This window comes from Octodon degus, unplaced genomic scaffold, assembly GCF_000260255.1.
Source record: "Octodon degus isolate 3935 unplaced genomic scaffold, OctDeg1.0 scaffold00030, whole genome shotgun sequence".
NCBI classification, from domain to species: Eukaryota; Metazoa; Chordata; class Mammalia; order Rodentia; family Octodontidae; genus Octodon; species Octodon degus.
In genome coordinates this window covers 4,794,246-4,809,980 of record NW_004524606.1, presented here as the reverse complement: position 1 = coordinate 4,809,980, position 15,735 = coordinate 4,794,246, and the positions used below count along the sequence as shown (strand labels likewise).

At 38.8% G+C, this 15,735-nt stretch overlaps 1 pseudogene; it reads left to right on the top strand.

The window, feature by feature from the left end:
* Positions 1-5,946: 5,946 nt before the first annotated feature.
* LOC101571320 lies at positions 5,947-6,454 on the top strand (annotated as a pseudogene).
* Positions 6,455-15,735: the final 9,281 nt, after the last annotated feature.

Here is a 15,735-nt window from a genome sequence, read left to right as displayed (position 1 = left end):
ATTTTTTCAAATGTTGCAAGTTGGTGTTAAAAAGAAAACCTTTTTAGTCCTTCAACCAAACTCATCAGTTTCTCCACATAAAATAATACTGAGTTTCCAACATGTGAATTCCTCCTCCACCAGCACTCACTGCATGAGAACTGGGCATCCACAGTGAAGTACCCCCGGCCACAGACTTTTAAGTAAGTGGGGAGGCTGACCACCATTCATAAATGTAGCTGTCAAAATTGTTCCTTTTATCTCTAGTCAAATGTAGTATGGTTTGTCCTGAGTTATCTCATGAGTACTAATATGAGACTGGTTTAACACACTGCTTTTTCACTGAGCTTTCACTCAGTGGAGCCGCTGGCTTATCTAGAGAATTCTTCTTTGTAATCTCTGGTTTCCACATATACCCTTGTTTTATTCAGCATAGCCTCCATTATGCTAAGTGCAAATCCAAAAGCCTCTATGTTTCAAACTCATGTGTCACTCTTCCTTTCCATCAAAGGCATTTCCAGCAACCAAGGCTACTGGAAGCTGAGGCTCCTGGAACACTGGTGATTGCCTTGGCAAGAGAAACAGGAATCTGGGATGTCCTATGGGACCCTCAAGTTTTCTGATCAGAATTGACATACGTGTCATTCTTTCAGCCAGGATCCACCAGCTTTCATAATAATGAGAAAGGAAAGGGCCACCTGGGAAATGTTCTACACAGAACAGTTCACAGAAGGAAGTGGCCAAACCACCAGTGAGGAGAGGAACCATGCCACCATGGCACTGTGAGGTAGGACATAAGGAAACATTGCTTTTCTCCCTCCCTGTACCAAGGTAGGGAAGCAAGGGCAGGGTGAGACAGAGTCAGAAGTGCAGGCATATCCACTTCTCACTCCATGCTACTAGTACCATAAGAGCAGCCTACACCAGGCTCAGGGACAGCACTTTGGGATGATTATATAATTGAAGATAGGCAAGACTAACCAGAATTCAATTAAGATGGTTCAATAACCAAAATGAGTGAAAAGTCATGGAATTGAAATGAAAAGTTTAGGGGGCCGGGGAGATCGCTCAGTAGGATAAGTGCTTGACTGAAATGAAAAGTTTACTAACACTTTCTTTGTAGTGAGAAAAGTAGGCTTTTGGATAACACACAGGTTATATCAAGTAAACATAAAGTCTCCCTTGTTTATTCCTTATTAAATTGAGACTGAAACCATATCACTTTCACAGTGTAGAGACAACTTACAGTAGTGTAGCACTTTTTATTGTTTAAAATGCTCTCATATCCTTTTTTTCCATTGATCCCAAGTGTTATGGTTTGTGTCTAGTTGTTCACCCCCCAACCCCCCGCAAAGCCTCATGAAGTCATGGAGCCAACTTCTAGAGTTTGTGATTAATTCATGGTTCAGTGCTAGGATTATGGGTGTGAGTGCTACACCCAGTCTGCGGCTGATAGCCTGAATATAAGATAAGGGAGACAGACTTGTTCTCTCTAGCCCTTATTGCCACTATGCCTCCCTTTTGCTCTTTGCTGTTTTCCACTGCCATGAGCAGCTTCTCTCTCCCATATGCCACTCTGCGTTAGAGCCAGCTAAGTATGGACTGAAATCTCCACTAACTGAGCTAAATAAACTTTTCCTTCCTTAAGTTTGGGTGCTGAAGGGCCGGGAAGATGGCTCAGTAGAATAAGCGCTTCCCTGGCAAGTACAAGGGCCTGAGTTCAATCCCTGGTTCTGCCAAAAAAAAAAAAAAAAAAAAAGAACTGTTAATATTTCAGGTCCTGCTTTACCTTGGTCTTAACCATCCAGTAGAAAAGTATGAAGACGAAATATAGGAAGTAAAGCCATGTTGTTATGTTGAGCTGTGGGGTACTCAGGTCAATAATTTCTGACATTGCCAGTTAAACAGAAGACCCAATGCTATTATGGGCTACTGGACTCTTTTAGAATATTTTGCTGAGTTTACACACCTATAATATTCAACAACGGAACTTAAAAAAAAATGGGATATAACTATGAATGTCCATTTTGCATCTGTGTATTCAAAGTGGTTGGGATAGATATATAGTTGCATTCTCTTAATGAATAGAATGATTTGTTCTAATGGTGTTTGTAAGTAGGATCACAAGTCTGCATCTTGTACAGCAATTAACCACTAAGAAGAATATATGCAGTGTATTATTTGTTGAAACTGTACTTTCAATTTGATTTGAAACTGTCTCATTGCTATATGTTTATCAATAAAACTTTGAAAAAAAATTTTGGGTGCTGAATATTTTGTCTCAGCAACAAGGGAAAAAGTAACTGAGACACTGAGATAAAATATTATAAGACAAATATTACTATCTCATTCTTTAGATGATGAGACTAAGCTTTCAAGTGATGAAATTTGTCTAATACTACCTAGTCAGTGAGTGGCTAAACCTCTCCCAAGTCTCATGTCTTTTGATTTTCTTTCTCTTCCCCTGATTGACATGATGCTTCAGGAAAGCAACTTTAAAATTCAGAAAATTCATGGGTGAAAAGGGAAAGTGGGCTCAGAGGAACTTTTGCAAATAGCAGAGAATGAAATAAAAAATGAAAGCATTTCTTGTGATGGGATCTTTGATCTAAAGGCATTTATTGCCCCTTTGTATGAATCTATTAAAAATCAAGACATTTTGAATCAGAATTTCAAGGCATAAGACCCAAGAGTCCACCATTTTAAGGGTTTCCCCTTATTCCAATGATAGATAAATAGCACTATGACTAAGCCTTTACATTCATTTGGTTCTTTACTTTCCTTGATCTTGCTGAGACCAGTCACAGTACTCCCATAATACTTTTAATATGTGCATTTAATCCTCAGAACCATCTAAAGAGATAGGTGCCATTTCCTCCATTTTTATAGCTCAGAAAACTGAGGCACTGGGGTTTAAATGAAGTCACAGCACAAAGTCACAAGGGCAGTACACAAAAGAGCCATGACTCAAGACCAGCTGTGCTAGCTCAAATTCAACAGGGCAGCTTCTGTTCTAGACTTTGTTGCTTCTGTTCTCCTGCTTGCTTGTTGCCTGCCTGTTCTAAGTCTTTTGAATTTAGCAAAAAAGTATTGCTTTCTCCTGTCCAAAAAAAAAAAAAAAATCAAACCTGCTAGATTCAGGCAACTCAGCCGAGGTTGGCTCAGCTCTTTTCTATCCTACAAAAGGCAGGGAAAATCGCTTTTAAAGGGTGCTGTTTACTTACTGATTTAGCTCTCAATAACTTATTAATTTATTAATGTCTCTCCTTTTTTCAATTTTATTCTCAGAGGAAGCAGCCAACTCTTCTCTTAGGGCATGTTTAGCATAAAGATGTGGAGAATAGAACTGTTAATGTGCTGTACATTTTTGCTGTTGTGAGACTTTGAGCCCTTAGAGTATCACAAGCTGGAGGAGCTGGTAGGGAAGGCAGCAGGAAACAGCCAATTTAAGTAAGGCCTTGGCTCACTTCTTTTCTGTTATATCCTCTGAATGAAAGATCCTCTACATTTCTCCCTACCTTAGCCTGACATCAGAATCTCCCCTTTTATCAATGCCACTAACCTAGGCTCATAACTCAAAATGTCCCCTTGACATAAGCTCTGGTTCATCTTTCTGGATACATAGAGAGCCCTTTCCAGGTGGCTAGAAAGAGGTAATTTAATAGAGGGATCAAATTGTGGCAGAGATAGGAGAGCAGAGAATAGACAGGGCAAGGTGAAAAATCTAGAACTCAGCAGATGGAAGAAAGTGACTTTGCCAGGAACAGAGGGACTAAGAGAGGAGGTTGTATCATCACAGCCTGGGAGTCAGAGATCCCTAGAATGAGCTGGAACCTGGAGGAGGTGCTAGCCTGTGGGCTAGGAAACAGCTGGAGTCCTGAAGACACAGCTGTGCAATAAAATCACAGACTAAAGTAGGGCATTGGATGTGGGTGACAATGAGAGCTGAAAGCATGAGAGAGAGGCAGACACTGGCAAGAAGCTGTCTAAAGAGGACATAGAGAGGGAGAAAGGTCCTAGTTGCTTCCTCCTTCTTAGCTCCATTTTTTCAACATCACCTCCTCTTGTCTGAACCTGGTTATAACCAGTTCATGAAAGAATCCCCAAGTATAAGAATGGGTCTGACAGCATCCAGGCAAGTGATCAGAACAAGCATTAAGTGGAAATGGCATTTGGGTGATGCCATAATTATTACAGTTTATGAACATTCATAATGTCGGTTAACATATTATAATACAGACATGTTCAATGGCATTAAGTATGCTCCATGTATTGACCTTCTTCTTACTAATAGCTGCTCAACATACTGTGGAAAGTGCATTCGTGGATTGTGATGAGTCCTTGAGCACTCGTGGATTGTGAGGAGTTCTTCAAGTAGACATCAGTTGCTTCTTACGATTTGTGGCTCTGATTTTGATTGCATAACTTCATTGCTTCTTCAGCACACATTTAATTCAGTCTATTTAATCTGTTAAAAATTGTGTCCATCTGCTTCCTATTTGATTAGCTACTGTTAGTATTAACTTCTATTTCCAATTTATTCTAGAGAGAACAATCTGAACAAAACTGTAGCAAAATAAACTTCCATTTTTTTTCAAATGTGCCAATTCATGACAAGCTACTGAAGGTCTAATGGGCAGGCTGAGGGAAGAAATAAATCAGACAGAAGTTCTCTGTATGCCACAGCTCATTTCAAAATGGTAACTTTCAATGTAGAAGTCTAAAAATGTCACTGACCCACCTGGAATTGATGATATCAAGTGACATAAAAAGCATTCCTGAATAGAAAGGATTTGAAGTTTATTCCTTTCTCATGCAGAAATATTCAAGGGGAGAGAAATACAAGTGAGGTAATAGGTCAGGAACTGAACTCTTTTTCTCCTCCATCTTTATAAGTTAAGTGTCAGTGAGTTCTTTCTTTGTTTTTTTGTTGTGGGACTGGGGATCAAACCCAGGGCCTTCGCTGGAGCTATATCTTTAGTCCTTTTGAAAAAGTTTTGCTTTGGGCCAGTGAGGTAGCTCAGTGGACTAAAGCACTTGCTTAGGCAAGTTCTGGCAAGCACAGGGGCTTTGGTTCGATCCACGGCACAGGCCACTCCAGCCCCGCCCCAAGGGTGTAAACCTGTAATCCCAGTGCTGGGGTGACTGAAAAGAAGATCACTCTGAGTCCAAGCTGCATAGTGGAAGTTTTGCTTCTTAAAAAATTTTGAGATAAGTTCTCAGTAAGTTGCTAAGCTATGCAGGCTGGGTTGGAATTTTACAATTCTCCTGTCTCAGCCTCCTAGCATGCTTTGATTACAGGTGCATGCCACCACCCTGGGCTAAATCATGCCCTCACCCTTACTTAGCTGTGCATGCTGTGACCTCAGCTTCCTTACCTCTTGCTGCCTTGCACTTACCTGGCACCAAGCCCTGCACATTTCTGCTTTTCAGGCCTTGTTTCTTCAATCTCACCTGGCTTGCTTTCTACTACAAACACTGCTTTACATCAGATCCACATCTACTCACACCTTGTCCTTGGTAACAGCTTCCTCACTTGGACATGTTTACTCATTCAGCCCACCTTCTAATCTGTATTTTTATGTGGTAGCTAGAGTGGCATTACTAAAGTACTGAACTAATCACATAAACTTTTGGTTAAAGCTTAAAGGAGTGCCTTTTTGAATTAACTAAAGCCTGTCAAGATTTCCCAAAAGGAACACTTTAATTTTTTTTTCCCGACAGAACTGAGGATTGAACTCAGATTCTTGCACTTGCCAGAGAATCACTTATTCTACTGAGCCATCTCCCTGGCCCCCCAAAAGGATCACTTTAGCAAGAAACAAAAAAACTTTCTAATCTAACTTCAAACCTATTTTATAACTTCTACTCTTCAATGCCTCTAAATTCAAGAACTTTTGTAATTTTAAGAAACCAAGGTTCTTTTCCAGTTGTGGTGGCAGTAGATAGGCAATGGGGCTACAAACGATGAGGCTGCCTGCATTTGTGACATTGGTTCTACTAGCTGTCACTCAAGCAGGCTTTTGGCTCCCTGATCGCTGTTGAACAGATATGCTGTGGAAAGGCGGGACCAGACCTTACAGTACAACATCTACAGTGTTGGCTCAAGTGCTGCTTTGGATGTGGAATTATCTGATGATTCCTTTCCCCCAGAAGATTTTGGCATTGTCTCTGCACTAACAACGTCTCCCACACTGTGGTCCTGCGACCTCACAAGGCTGGTTACTTCAACTTCACCTTGGCAACCATCACCTACCTGGCCCAAGAGGATGGCCTGTTGTGATTGGGTCTACCTGGACAGGGCAGGATCTTGGCTCAGCATGAGTTTGATAGAAGATTCTCCCTCCCCCCCCCACACACACTTTCTGGACTGGGCAGCCTTCAGAGTCATGACCCTTCCCTCCATTGGCCTCCCCTGCTCGTGTGGTAGTCCAACAAGAGGAAATACCATACGCCCAAAACCAAGAAGAGCTGAGCAGGGCTCTCGCCCTCCTCTCTCAAGAAACCAGGTGCTTTCCAGACTCCAGAGGGTCTTGCAAATATAGTCTTTTGTCCTTAGCCTTGGCCATCTTCTCCTGAATCCTGCACTCAGCCAGAGTGAAGGACCTGGTAGTCTTTGGGGGCCTCCTCGGTTCCACCACGAAGCCATACAATCAGGGCTGCCTTTGGCCACAACTTGCAGTCCACAGTGTTTCTGAGACCCCGCTGAGGCACTGTCAGTATATTGCTGGCCATGTGCACACTTGAGAGCCCAGGAGGGGCCTTCGGCTGCCTGAACCCTCCTGACCCTGCTTTCCCCTGTCGGAAAGCTGTGGGATGCTTGGAAGTCACCTAGTCTCTTCCTGGGTAGGGATGTGCTTGCCAAATGGGGTTTTCTAATTAAAAACAAATACCACACAAAAAAGAAAGAAAAGAAAAGGAAAAAGAAACCAAAAAAACCCCTTGCTTTATTTGACAGAAAATTTCAAGTATCCATTTTATTCTGTAGCTGTGTGTGGCAGGGGTGGGGTGGGAATTAGTGTGGATGGAACCAGAGACACTGAGCTACATCTTCAGGCCCTTTTTAAAAATTTAAGATAAGGTCTTGCTAAGATGCTAAGATGGCCAGACTGGGCTAATACTCAGCAGGCTTCTTGATGCTCCCACCAACAGTGTGCGAGGATTCCCCTTACCACATCCTTACCAACATTTATTATCTCTTGACTTTTTGATAGTGGTCGCCCTAACTAGTGTGAGGTGATATCTTCTTGTTGTCTTGATCTGCAGCTCTATAATGACCAGATAGACACATTAAGCTTTTTCATGGGTTGGTTGGCTATTTGTACACATTCTTTAGAAAAAAATATCTCTTCGGGTCCTCTATTTCTAGTAGTAGTAGTAGTAGTAGTAGTAGTAGTAGTAGTAGTAGTAGTAGTAGTAGTAGTTATTGAACTGTATACATTTCTTGTGTGTTTTGAAAATTAACATGTTCTAAGATACTTGATTTACAAATATTTTCCCACATTTCTTCAGATGCCTTTTCATTTTGTTGATTATTTCCATTGTTGTGCAGAAATATTTTAGTTTTATATACTCTCACTTGTTTTTGTTTTCACTACCTGTGCTTTAAATATTGAATTCCAATATTCTTTTGCATAGAAATAAAAAAACACCTAAAATTCTTCTGGAATCTTGAAAGATTCTAGTAGCTAAAGCAGTCTTGAGCAAGAACCAAGCAGAAATGCTTCCTGATTTGAAGTTGCATTAAAAACTATAATAATTAAAATATAAGGTACATGCAAAAAGGTTACATTGGCCAATGGAATGGAGTAGAAATTCCAGAAATAAATTCATGCAAATATAGCTGACTAATTTTTAACAAAGGTATTAAGAATACACAGTGGAAAAAGAGGCTCTTCAGGAAATAATATTAGGAAAACTGGATAACCTCATGAAGGACACAACAACTTAATCCTTCACTTACACAATGTGCAAAAATCAATTCAAAGTAGATTAAAGACTTGAAAATCAGATCTGAACTCATAAAACTCTCTGGATATTAGAGAAATGCAAAACACAACATTGAGATTTTATATTATGACAGAAAAAATGACATTAATAAATCAAATAATAACAAATGTTGGTGAGTCTATGGAGAAAAGATAACTCTCCTTCATTATTGGTGGGAAGCTAAACTAGCACAACCACTTGGGAAACCAGTGCAGATATCTCAAAAAACTAAAACTGAAAGTTCTATTTGATCTAACTATTTTCCCTCTAGATATCTTCCTGAAAGTGTTAAACATCATTTTCCAGTGACGCACAGTCATGCTTATAGTGGCACAGTTCATAATAGCCAAATCTTGGAAGTGGCCTTGGATGCTTACTAACAAACAAATGCATAATAAAAAGGTGTATTTCTACATAATAGAGTATTACTTTGCCATAGAGAAGTCTATGCTTAAGCCATTGTAGAAAGATAGATGCACCTTGAGACTATAATGTTAAGTGAGATAAATCAAACTCACAAGCTTAAAAAAGACTAGGACTGGAAATCCCATTCAAACCAGCTATTCCCCTACTGTGAATTTTCCTGGAGGATCGGAAAACATCATATCATAGTGATATATGTGTACCTATGTTTATAGCAGCACAATTTGTGATAGCCAAATCTTGGAAACAAACAAAATGCCTCTCACCTGAGGAATGGATGAAAAAGATGTGGTATTTTTGTACAATGGAGTATTACTCAGCCATAAAGAATGATAAACTCGAAGCCTTCATATTTAAGTGGATGCCACTTGAAGATATACTCATAAGTGAAATAAACCAGACCCACAGGTGTAGATATAATATTGTCTCCCTAGTATAAGAACTCAAAAGAGGAAATACAAATAGAAAGTAAAACACAATTAAAAGGAAAGCAAGAACTTGAGGATTAGACAATAAAGAGAGAGAAAGGAAAAAAGCTAGGAAACATGACAGGGGCAAAGCCATACATTTGTATGTACAAGATGGGTAAAGCAATGATCCATAGAATCTTCAGAAGGTTTTCGAAGCTAGCAGTTAATTGGTAGGATTCTCACCCTGACTAACTATATATGCTGGTACCTGTGAACTAAGCAACTGCACTGAAGATGGCAATGTATAATAGTAGGGTTATGCTTAGAGTGCCTGTCATTCTGGTCTTCTGAATACATGCTGCTTATCATAACATGCCAGTTGTTGCTGTGCTAACTCTAGGGTAGATATTTATTTAAAAAGGAAGGGGGGGGCTGGGAGATGGCTCAGAGGAATAAGCGCTTCCCTGGCAAGCACAAGGGCCTGAGTTCAATCCCCGGTTCTGCCAAAAAAAAAAGGAAGGGGGTGGTGAATGAAGGCAGGAGACAGGAAAAGGGGTGTTGTGGGGTTGTCTTGCTACAGTGCTGTATAAGGGTAGATTTCTAAACTTCTGTGTAAAAATATGTAACTGTTTATTCCTATTTTTAAAAAATATTTTAATTAAAAAATTTATTTTCTTCATATTCAGTAGGGACTTAAAGTTTAACATATCAATACTTGATGAAAAATACCTGTTCAATGTTATGCCTAAGATGTTTGATACTCAGACAGATAATGAGGTTAAGCTTAACAACCTAGGTTGTATGGTAATAACAATAAGCTTGTCTTCTGGAGGGTAAACAACCTAAGTTTGCAGACCAAAAATTAGAGGAAAAGGAGGGCTGCAAAGACAGTCAACATTTTGGCTTTAGCTTTTCAAGTTCAGTGAAGACTCAGGATATAGAAGAACCTGTACTATAACATCATGTAACTCAGTTGTGTCCCAAATTTTCTGACCAAGGAGATTATGGGGCCACAGAGGAAAGTGACTGATGATGTAGAGTGTGCCTAAGGAGAGTCACATAGAGAGTAAACATTCTCTCAGGCTTTCACACAGAGCAAATTGGCCAAGGAATGGCCATGACTCATCCACATAGCTAACACTGACAAGGATCTACAAACTGAATTATAGGGTTTTAGGATAAGTCCGGGGCGGATTTGACTGAATACAAAAGCTACATTTCTTATTATATTGGTCTTGGCTTATCTTGGTCTTAACATTCCAGCAGAATAGTATAAAAACAAAGTATAAAAAGCAAAGCCATATTAATATGCTGAGCTGTAAAAGGCTGAAGTCAACAACTTCTGATATTGCCAGTCTTATAGAAAACCCACTACTATTATGGACTACTGGACTATTTTGGGATATTTTGCTGAATTTACACACCTATAATATTTAAATGACAAAACTAAATGAAAAACGGGGTACAAATAAACAACCATTTTGTATCTGAATATTCAAAATATTCAGGATAGATATACAGCTACATTCTCTTAATTCAATGAATAGAAAGATTTTTTTCTCATAGTGTTTGTAAACAGGATATCATGTCTGCATCTTGTACAATGAATAACCAGTAAGACAACAATATGCAATGTATTAATTATTGAAACTGTCCTACTAATCAGATTTGAAACTGTCTCATTGCTATTTGTTTCTCAATTAAATTATGGGAAAAAATAAAAAAATAGATAATTGGTAATAAGAACACAGGTCTTTTACATAAAAGAAAGGGACCAAAAGATGGAGGAAAAAGGGAGTAGGAGGAGTGGGCTGAAAAAACAACTGAGATGTATTATATATACATGTACCAATTCCCCATGTGGAATGTGATCACACTACAAAGATGAAGTAATAAAAAATTTTTAAAAAGTGGGCCGGGGAGATAGCTCAGTAGAATAAGCACTTGCCTGGCAAGCTCTGGGTCCTGAGTTCAATCCCTCGTACTGCAAAGATAAATAAATAAAATAAAACTATGGTCCTGGAAGAAAATGTAAGGCTAAAGCCCTTGATATTAGTGGGAGTTGTTATTTTAGGGCAGAGTTGGTAAATCTTTCTTTAAAAGCTATAAAGGCAACATAATTCTTTGATCCTCTTTCATAGCTTTTTCCTGTCCCACTTCATTCCTCCAACTTTATGACATGATTTTATATATAAAATTGCATAAATAATTCTAAGCTCAGGCTGTGTAAAACTAAGCCATCGACTTGGTCATCCCAATGGCCATAGTTATCACCCCCTGCTGTAGTATAACTTTGATTTTTGGTGGTGGTGTTTTTTTTTTTTTTTTTTTTTTTTTTTTTTTTTTTTTTTTTTTTTCGGAACCTGAGATTGAACTAGGCCATTGCACTTGCCAGGGAAGCACTTATTCTACTGAGCCATCTCCCTACCCCTGTGGTATAACTTTGAGTATATAATTAATGCACCACATGTCAGGAAACATAGTACAAATAGTTTCTTTTATTGGCACATTTTACAGTGAGTCTATTCAGGCTTGATCTCTTCTCTAGAAACAGTTGGACTAGTTACTGAATTATCAGTGTATTGGGTTAGGTGTCCATTCTTGATCTAATCAGATATAACTGAACAGGTCATAGAGGTTAAAGTGTTACTCTTCTTAGGGGCTCAGTGTCATAGAAAGCTCTCTATATAGAAAAGACCTTGTATAAAAAGGCACTATGCACTATTCTAATAGAGTACCATAATGACATTTTGTACATGTATTTTCCACTCTGCTTATTTGATTCCTTATGTATACATTTCTGTTTCTTGCTGTGACACTTATGCTTGATTGTATCAAGTTGATTGGCTTTGAGACCTGATCAGGGGACTGGTGGAACATATTTCTGAGTGTTTCTGGATCATTCAGGAAGCTTTGGCCTTGGAATTTATGTATGGTCTCTTCCTCACTGGCTCCTTACTCTCTAGTGCTGTTGTCCTTCTCTGCTCCTTGCCCTCCATGAAATAAGCAACTTTGCTCTGCCAAGCTGTTCTGCCAAGATGGTCCTGCCTCAGTTATCCATGGACTAAAATCCCCTTAAAACCTGAGCCCAACTAAACCTTATTCCTTTTTTTTTTAAGTTTTTGGTGTCAGGTATTGTGTTCCAGTAAGAGGAAAGCTGGCTAACATGTCTGTTCTCCATCTAGAAATCTTCAATTCATATTTTAAGACAGTGTAAATATCACCTCCTTTGAAAGTCCATTCATCAACTACTACAATCGATTAGATAGGCAAGGTCTTCTGCTTCTGCTCTTTAGTTTCATGCTACTTGAAACAGCCACACTCAATTCATACAACATAATAATTGCCTGCATATCTGTCTTTAAATGGGCTCAACTTGAAAGAAAAAGACATTTAACTGTCTTACATAGCTTTTCTTACTGCTGGTAACCACTTTTAAATCCTTGAGGGACTGGGTCTCATCATCATTCTTGTAATTCTACATTCAGATTCATCTTTGGTATCCCTGAAGACCTTAGTAGCACTGGTTACTACAAAATTAAAAATTGAGTGAATTTACATTTTTTCTGCAGCAGAACATAATCTTATTTTTATTGGAAATTAATTTTTAGAAGAATAAAAATTACAGAATTGATAATCATGTATAAGACAGTCCCACAAATAAAATTCTAGCCTGAAGGGCAAAAATAGTTAGATTACTGTTGATCATAGCTTGAATTCACAGGATGGCTGTTTAACTTCCAGTGCAGTGCAGTGGTATAGACTTATAGCAAGCTGAGACACAGCTTCAGTTACCAAATCTCCACCAGCTGGCTTAACTTTTAATAATACATTGAGCTGCTAAATATGACATGCCATTTTGGTTCCAGTATGGAATATGTGTACCAATTACTTACAGTTGCTGGGATGCAGACAAAAGTAAATAAAGCAATATTTGTAAAATATTTATTCTTAATTATTATTTGGCAACATTTGGATCTCAAAATGATATTTTTCAAACATTTAAGAACTTTTCTTAAAAGTACTTAATGTCATTTTAAAAGCAGAATTTACTATCTTTAAAATAGTATTAAAATACTGAAAATTCCAAAGTTTGCAATCCTAGAATCACTCCTGGTCCTTTCAGCCAGAGAATGGTCAGGTGTTGGCTGATGATAAGCTCATAAGAAGCATACAAATCATGCATTAGGTCAGTGCCATATTTCCTCATGAGGTCCTCATGCTTGACACATGCCTAGGAACAATAATTGATGTGCTTGACTAGATATTACTGTGGCTGGATCTAAACATTGAGTAGCATTCTCATTAAATAGATTGACCCAGTTTAAAAGTCTTCTCTACAAGCCAATAAGACCAAATCAGCCCAAGATAAATTAAACTGTGAGGATGGTTCTGTTTCCTATCTCCCAAAAGATAAGGCTTTAGATCAATTATCACAAGATGAAGAATGTTTGATGTTTTCCATCAATGGGGCGATGAAGACAGACAAGGTTTGCCTGGATCCCCCTCCCAAGTTATGCCCACAGAAAAAAAGAGAACAAGGAGGAGACAGAGAAGTGTCAGGTCCAGCAGGTAATACCTCTTTGCTAATACTACCTATTCAAGAGCAAGAGAGAGAAGAAAGATCATGCCCACATAGGACATGATGTTTATCCTTTCTGGAAGTTATACCAATTGGCTTCCTTAACAATCAGTGACTCTTCTTGGGAGGTAAAACTGCCTGCCACCAATTCTAAGGATAGAAAAGTCAAGCTGTTGGGTAAGAAGGGAGGGAAGTGTATTGACTCTCCAAAGAGAAAAATCATGCCTCGCTTCATCCTTTTATATTATACAAGATACTTTAGACAGAGGAGTATGCTCTTCTATGGTAAGGGCAGCATTGAGACCACCCCAGATGTTTGTAAATTTCCACAGACAAAACTTGACAATGTTTTTGTGAACTTCTGATTCTTTATCTTATAAAGCATTCTTTTTATATCTGATCCCTTTACTTTAATAAAGGGGTCTTCTTTCTGTACACTACCTGATTTCTTAAAGTGTGAAGAACCTTTGACACTTCTTGGAGGGTTCTTGACATCTTTAATTCAAGATTATGATTTTTAACTTTCATTTGAAAAAGCATTTGAACAGCTTACATTTTTTTCTGGTAGGAAAGCTTTTTATTTTTATTTTTTAGCAACAAAAGAACTACTTAACAAAGGACCAATTTAGCAACATTCATTTTCAAAATCATTTGCTTTTTATAGTTTGTAAATAAATTTACAAAATCATGTAACTTCATGATAATAACATGACCACAAAATTACAAGGTAATTAAACTCAAGACATCTAAGTATAGTTCTCCAAGAGTAATTTACTTTTCAGTGTCAGAAGCCAAGATTTTATGATTCTAACCACTAAAATAAATTAGCATTGAGGTTACCAAGCTGCTACACTCCAGAAATTCAGAGGACTGCATTTGTAGTAGAGAGGGGACAACGACAATTGCATGGAATGCAAGTAATGTGATGTAAGAATGTTTGGAAAAGGCTGTTACAAACTTTTATTGCTATTTTAGAGAAAATTGTATATTCCTGGTAGAAAGGACATACAAACATCATAGTGTCCTATATAAGTAACTATTGCCCTGAAATACAGTTTCAACCAAACTGGTTGTACTGGAAAGTCTGAAAATGTACTAAGCATTTGATAGGGAAGCTCAGCTCAAGTGATGGTTCTATAGGGAAGGCCTGTAGAGACTTTTTTTCAAGGTAAAAATTATTGGGGTCCTAGTTTGGACTATCTAATCCCAGCAGGGAAGAATTCAAAGCCAAGCATTTCCCCTCAGCCTGGAGGCCAGTCGTCTGCCCAAAAGACCACAAGAACTAAGAACTGTGGTGGCTATATTGGCATGGGTTCTGTTCCCTTGGGCCTTCTTTATTTTTCTCACCAGATAGATGAACGGACTCCCACTTGGTGTGTCTCTCTCTGCCTCTGTCTCTCTGTCTATCTCTGTCTCTCTGTCTGTCTGTCTTTTTGTCTCTCTGTCTCTCCATCTCTGTCTCTGTCTCTCTCTCTTTCTCTCTCTCTCTCTGTCTCTCACCCCACAAAAAGAAAAAAAAAAACAGAAAGAGAGGATATTTATGTTCACCTTTCCACTGTCCTCTGAAAAGACAATGGAAAGAACATCCTGTTCTACTACTCCTAAAGAATGGGCAATTTCCATGGTGTGTTATGGCTCAGTTGTTGAAGTACCTGCAAATGTATTAGGAATAGAGTCAATCTTGCACCAGGGGAACCTACTACTGGTCCCAGCCCAGGCGCACCATGGTTGAGACACTCTCCGACCCCCTTGAGACGCCACCCAACACTCTGCAGCAACTCTCACACCCCGACCGCTGAGTAGGAATTTCTGCAGCATTCCTGGAACGCCCAGACGCAGGCCTAGCCCTGGCCCAGTGAGTGTGTGGGATAGCTTCCAGGTACCCTGTGCCAGTGGGACCTTCTACTAAAACAAAAGTCAGAAGACAGTGCTACACAAAATGACGAGAAGGAACAAAATGAAATCCCGGAACAAAGCCCACTCTTAACAAGTGCAAAGGACACTAACACAGAACAAATTGGGAATCACACAGCCAAAAGCAATGAATCAATGGCTTCTGAAATAAAGAAACAGCTGCAGAAAAGTATAGAGGAACTCAGATTGGAAATAAAAAAATAATCCCTGAATTAATAACATCTGCAGTAAAAAATCAAATGCAGAAACATATGGAGGAAACCTAATGCCCACACAGAACAAGTGAAGAGGATACACCTCGGCTCAAATGCATGAATTAATAGCGTCTATAGCAAATAAGCAACAGCAGAAAGTTATAGAGGAACTCAGAGCACAATTTTTTTTTGAAATAAAAAAGGAATTCTGAGAATTCATAGCATCTGAAGTAAAGAAGCAACT